Here is a 6,904-nt window from a genome sequence, read left to right as displayed (position 1 = left end):
GGTCTTGACAGACACTTCCTGAGATGAGCTGACGGTATTTTACTGTGCAAGAATTGTTTAATAGTATGAACAAAATATTATGTGGACTGTTTGTTTTAAACATATGTTTGGACAGAAAGTCATTTAACACCATCTGTCTGGTTCCCCAAACCAAATTATATTTAGGAAGTAAAAATAATTCATTTGAGTTGTTCCTTAACATATTGTAAATTTACTTTTCCAAAGTGAATAAGGAATTAATGTCAATTAGCACCTATCAGAGTATAAATCTTGAAAAGAAACCGTATTCTCTCCTCTATTAACAGTAGATGAAATGGCATTGTCCTGCTGAACAAAGATTCTTTGGCTTGCAGCCTTTTCATTATATTATCTTTTTAGTGTCTGCCGTGAGGTTTTTAGTAGATAAAACAGGTAAAGCTTGGGGGAAGGACCTTCTCTAGCAATAGCAGATCTGAAAAGTACTAAATGGCAACTTCCCCTTCGGAGGCATGGATTGCTCAGTTTGACTTAGTTTCTCTGATCTTTTTATGACAGCTGAAATCTCAGATTTAATATTTCACAAAGCTCCTGTCTTCCCCACGCAGTTTATGAATTGCAGATACATTTCGCTCATAGCTATTTACAGTGTGCTTCCTTGGCCTCCCACTTTACTAGAACACACTTTTGGAGCAACCAAACCTAGTTTTATTTTCTGCAGACAGTGAGGAAGTATGGTCCAGTGGACAGAATATTGGGCTGAGACTTAGTCACCTGGTTTCTGTTCCCTACTATCACTTTTAGCCAGTCACACAGTACATGTCGCTTCACTTTCTGTGCCTCCCATCCAGTCTGTCTTGCCTACTTAAATTGTAAATTTTTGAGGCAGGAATATTTTGTACTGAAACTGACATAGCAGCTGCCCAATCTCAGTTGGGTCTTCCTGGTATTGCTATAATCAGAAATTTTATAATGTGCCCCCTACTTGACTTCCAAGGCAGAACCTACAACTGGGAAGGAGGAGACCTGATTTGCAGACAGAAGAAACTATTCTTTCTCTCATATTAAGAATGTAATACTATGTAGTTGTTTAATAGGGAAAACTTGTTCATTAACACTGTTATAATCTTTGATGTGAAGACATCCTTGACCTGAAGAAGCCAGACCCTTTTCTTGGCCAGAGCCAAATGATTAGAACACTGTGTCTCATAAATCCATGCAATATTTACTATATTAATGCACATTTTAACAGTTCTTCCAAAGCTTTCTGAAATCTAGAAGGATTGTGATGCTTTGCTTATCCCATCATGGGTGCATTCCCATACAATGGTCAGGGCTAAGAAAATCTTAAAACAGATTATCAAGTTTGGAAACCATAGAGAAAGATAAGTGGAAATTGCCCTCAAAGTTTGCTTAGAAACCGTAGACTTGAGTGGTTCTTGGAGCATTAGTCGTTTAATTTTGAAGTAAAATAAAGGAGAACCTTATTTAGAACAAATGACTACCAAGGTCATCTTACATTTAGTCTTGTAACAAAATTCACAATGTTGTGTCTGACTCCAAGTATAAAGGTTCACATAGGTTCCCAATCACTCTTCACCCATAGCTATATCCTAGATGACCCTCTGGTTTAGAGATCTTGATCTTTGGTTGTGGCAGGACAATGGGATTTGCCTGGAATATGATTTTCTCAAAACAAAAGGTGTCTGGTAGCAGGCACAGTGAAACTATAGAATGACCAGAGGGGTAAAAGAGTGGCCACGTGGAGGCGGGGCTCAAGATGTTACCAGGTATTGTACACAGGTAAGCTACTATGCTGATGAGCCACCAGCCAGGCAGCCTGGCCTCCCTTGCCTTGTCCAGTTCCAGGGAGCCAGCACTCGGGCAGCACGGCCCTGGCTAGCCCTGGGAGATCAGCCAACCTTCTGTACCTCCACCTCTTGCCCTGAGCCTCTCTTCACCCTCAAACCTGAATACTGCACCCCCATGCCCTCCTGCCCTGAGCCCCACCTTAATGACCTGAGCAAGGCTAAATGTGCTAGTATTATAATAATTGTCGTTTAAGGGTAAAAGAGATTGATTAGAAATCTTATTTGGTTTTGGTCATATAGTTTCTAATGCATTTTGGGCTAAATGCAGTTGTTTATATGTAGCTGTTCTCTAAGCCCTGTGGTGGTGGGGGAACAGTGTTAATAGAACAACATCTTGTCTTAACAGAAGCCTGTACCAGATTCTTCAGAGGCCTGAACAAGAATCACTGTAATGGACAATTTTAGGAAATAATCTTCCCATAGACCGGGGTAGGCACTAATTTTTAAAAGCGGGCCACTTTATAAATTTAAGTAGTCCCAGGTGCCCCAAAGGGGTGGGGCCTCAGGCAGAAGAGGCGGGTCCAGGAGATTTCTCCTGCTCTCTCCCCTACAAACCCTGATTGTCCTGGAGGTGGGAGAGTGCATGAAGTCTCCCCAAGAATCACCAACTGTTTTTAAACAGTTTAAAACTCTAGGCACCGCAATGGGAAGAGATCTTATGCACTTCCCTCCTCCCTGGTCCCCAGGCCCAGATTGCGTCAAACCTCTCACCCCCTACCCCTGCCCTGTCTGGGGTTGGTGGTGGCTAGAGAGAAACAATGGCTATTTTAAAACAACTGGGCTATGTCTACACTCGCGGCTTCTTGCGCAAGTAATATGCAAATGAGGCTAAGCGTGGAATATTGCTGAGACTCATTTGCATACCTAATGAGCCACCATTTTTTTCAGAAGGCTCTTGCGCAAGAAGGATCGTCTGCACTGCCCCTTCTTGCGCAAGAGAAACCCTCTTGCGCAACGCCGTTCTTCCTGAAAAGTAATAGGTGTAACAGCATTGCGCAAGAGGGTTTTTCTTGCACAAGAAGGGGCAGTGTAGATGCTCCTTCTTGTGCTAGAGCCTCTTCTGAAAAAAATGGTGGCTCATTAGGTATGCAAATGAGGCTCAGCGATATTCCACGCTTAGCCTCATTTGCATATTACTTGCGCAAGAAGCCACGAGTGTAGACATAGCCCTGGTGTTTCTCTCTAGCTGCCATGTGCTCTTGACTGGGGGAGGAAACTACACGTGCTCCCCAGGTCTCCATTGGCCTTGGGGTGAAAGAGTAGCGGGGCAACCACAGGCCAGATCCACCGGTTTAGCAAGCTGGATCCAGCCTGCGGAGGCTCCTTTGCCCACCCCAGCCATAGACAGTTTCTTTTCAACTTCAGCCAGTTGTGGTATTTATGCCTTAAGCAGGAAGGTCTATTTTTTTTTTTGGTTGCATTCAGTCTGAAATGTTCTCATCCACATACATGTCTGCGTTTCTTAATCCTAAAATCTTGGATTCAAGGGAGCTTGTGACATTCAGTTCTGCAAGTTAATTAATTGCAATATTTCTCCTGACCAATTTTAAAATATAATGCTTGTTAGCTTCCTGGGCTGTTCTCTTGCACTTGTGTTACGAGAAGATAAAGAAAGAGCCCCTTTTTCTATCCCATTTTCATGTCAAAAAATTTTTGCCCCATGGGTTGTTTCAGACATTTTGAAAGCATTTTTAATTCACCCCCCTCACCATTATCTGACAAACCATTCTAGAGAATGCAAGTTTTCAGTTAAAAACCTGAATTGCCCTAAATGTTGAAAATCTTTTGAATGGGAAGTCCAAGCCCCCAGCGTAATGGGTTTTTTCTTGAATTAGCCTGTTTGCAGAGCCAGAATCCTATTTTAGGGGCACTCCCTGTAAAAAATGAATTGTTTGTATCCATTTGAATTCAAGGTACCAATGATGAGAGAATGGATCATCCTTCTGGTGGATAGTCTTGAGGTCTCAGATTACTAAAATTCATGATACTGGAGACTACCATTAGTACTTTCATAAAATTCAGACTGCCAATATTTCATCTTAAGATTCTGATGCTACATAGGGGAGGGTGTTTTTGTTTTGTGTGGTTGTTTGCTTTGTAGCAGCTGCTTCAACTCTGTGATTCAAGCTACCATGCTAAGATCATGCTTTCCTTATTAGACGTGGCAGAATTTTGGCTAGGTTTTTCCTATAATTTTGTCAGATGCTTTTTTCTAGAGTTGTTTTTCCTTGTGTTCATAGTTGGGGGAAATCATAGCAGGGAAGAGTCAATTACTTAATGACAGTAGATGTCGAGATTCAAAATGTTAGTTTTATAATACTACATAATTCTCTACAGCTCCAGTTTTGCTAACCCTGGAGCCAACTGTTTAGGCAGAGTTGTAAATACATGCTTCATTCAGCATTCATTACAATATGTTTTATATCTAATAAGGAGGGACTCTAAATTCTGAAGCACCACTTTTCATTCTTTTCCTATCTGCAAATTTGATGATAATCAAATAGAATTTTTTTCATTGGCTTATGTGAATCAGAAAAGTCATGTAATGACATTTGCTGATATAAAGGAGGCTTGGAAGGATGATTTTTAATGTAGAGTTGCTCAGCAAGGTGCAAGTAAATTTTAAAGTTTTATAAATGTTTAAGGCATGACTAATAAATAAATGTGACCAGATACCTTTATAGCCATGTATCCAAAAAACACAGGATTAACAAACAGTTCTCTGTTCCCAGCTGGATCCTACAGTCACCTGGTGGAAGAAGCAAAGGTTTGTGCAGGAATCCCATTCAGCCACACTCCAATTAAGGTCATGCTAACATCAGATGCTTCCTCTTGAGGCGGAGAGCACAACTGGGTCCTTACATGGACCAAGGCAAATGGTCACAACAGGAAGAAAACTCCGGCAGATTGCTGTGCAAGCCAAGAGTTGTCCAAAATGTTTGCCAACGCTTTCTTCCCCTAGTCAAAAACAAGTTAATCAAGATCATATCAGACAGAAACGCTTGTGTGTGTTACACTAATTGTTAGGGCAGAACCCGTTCCTGCTTGCTCTGCACTAAAGTAATACATTTGGAATTAATGCATGGAAAACCAGATAGTCATCTCAGCTTCTTACCTCCCACATATTCAAAAAATGGTGACAGACATCCCTCAGCAGACGCATCTCCCTCAATTGCAAATGGGATTTGGACTCTAATCCTCAAAAAAACCACCTTAGCCTGAGGATTTCCAGTGACTGACTGACTGATGTTGCCATGGCAGCCAACATGACCTGCAGAAAATTCAGTTCCAGGACTCAATATAGATACTTTCCTCATTACATAGATTAAAAAGGTCTTTTTTATGCATATCCTTCAACTTGACTGATTTTTAAAGATCTTTGTCAAGATGAAGCAGGACCAAGCCACGGTCATTTTGATTGCACCGCCTTGGCTAACACATCAAACCTCACAGATCTCATCAAACTCACCTCTGTTCCTACCATGGTGGCTTGCAACTAAACCTCAATTGTTTCTCAGGATGAAAGTCAGATACGTCACAGCCCCAATATGAATGCTCTGCAACTACAAGCCTGGGTCCTCCCTCTGGGGTATCTGGCATTGACCACTGTTGGCAGACAGGACACTGGGCTAGATAGACTTCTGGTCTGACCCTGTATGGCAGTTCTTATGTTTATCAGGTGTATCAAATGTACTTTTAAATATCAGACAGGGAATCTGCAAGATGCACTTACCTTCAGAAATGGAAGAGATTTTCTCTGGTATAGCCAGTACCATCTTTCACCTTTCCAGTCATCTTTTTGCGTAATCTTGGATTACCAGCTGGAATTGAAAATGTGAGGTCTTTTAGTGGGTTTATTTAGTGGCAACCACAGCTTTGCACATGCTAGTAGAAGGCTTCTCAATATTCACTCATCTCACTGAAACAAGATTTCTGAAAGTTCGTGTGACTTTTTCCATATAATAGAGTCCCTATGTTGCTTTGGGATCTCAACCTTGTTCTTAACTCGTCATGAAACAGCTCTTGTAGCATGACCATATGGCTAGTGGCTCAGTGCCGTATTGGTGGCCATCACTACTTCTAAAAGGGCTGGGGAGATAATTCTGATGGAAGGCCTTCCAATTTATAATGTCCTCCTGTCACTTGGGCAGAAGTAGACCATTCAGGAAGGTGCTTAGACTGTTTCTCTTGCAGGTTAGGTCTACAGGGAGGCTCTGTATCCAAACTTTCCAAATGGGTCTCTGGATGCATTGTTGCCTGTTAGGGAACCACTGAGATTCAGCTTTCCCTATGAGTGACTGCACACTCTAGTCGATTGTAATTGAATCTGTAGCCAGTTGCTGAAATCTGCAAGGCTGCAGTCCGGTTTTCTGTGCATACGCTTTGGTTCATGCTACAAGATCATGTGCTGCAGTTCTTCTCTGATGGACTCTGTTCTGAAAATTCCACTGCCTTAAGCAGCTAGTTCTAGGGCCTGCGCACACCTGAAGTGAAGGGCCCATAGCGGGACACATCCCAAAGAAATCTAGTTGCTGCTCAAGGTGAGTTGCTTCTCCTTTCCAATTCTTGTGGCTCTTCTCTAAGCCCTTTCCAATTAATTCATCAACATCGTCCTTGAAGTGTGGGCACCAAAGCTGGAAACAGTCTTAAGATTCCTTCCTGCATGATCAAACTTGTAGTGACAATTGTTAATATAGCTGAGCTACTGGGGTGGTGTTTGTTTTTATGTTTGGCCCCTAAATAGAAAAGTCTGGGGAGAGGGAGGAAGGGAGGGAATCAGTGCAGTTTGGGAAAAAATCTATTAGATTCAGTTTTTCTCACTGAAATTAAACATTTTCCAAATAAAAATGTGTAACTAGTATGGGCCATGAATCTGATTACAAAAGGGGTCTGAACCTGTGTAGAGGTAGAAACTATTCCAATAGTATTATATTATTTTAAAAACTCTTATAGCAATGGACAAATATTACAATCTAACCATCTTTGGATTCTATCCTGTTGAGAGAGTTGTATTGGGCCCTGAGAGTACTTTGTTTAAATTTTGTATATTTATACTT

The sequence above is a fragment of the Pelodiscus sinensis genome, chromosome 20 (genome assembly GCF_049634645.1).
Source record: "Pelodiscus sinensis isolate JC-2024 chromosome 20, ASM4963464v1, whole genome shotgun sequence".
NCBI classification, from domain to species: domain Eukaryota; kingdom Metazoa; phylum Chordata; order Testudines; family Trionychidae; genus Pelodiscus; species Pelodiscus sinensis.
Note: the sequence above shows the minus strand (reverse complement) of the source record.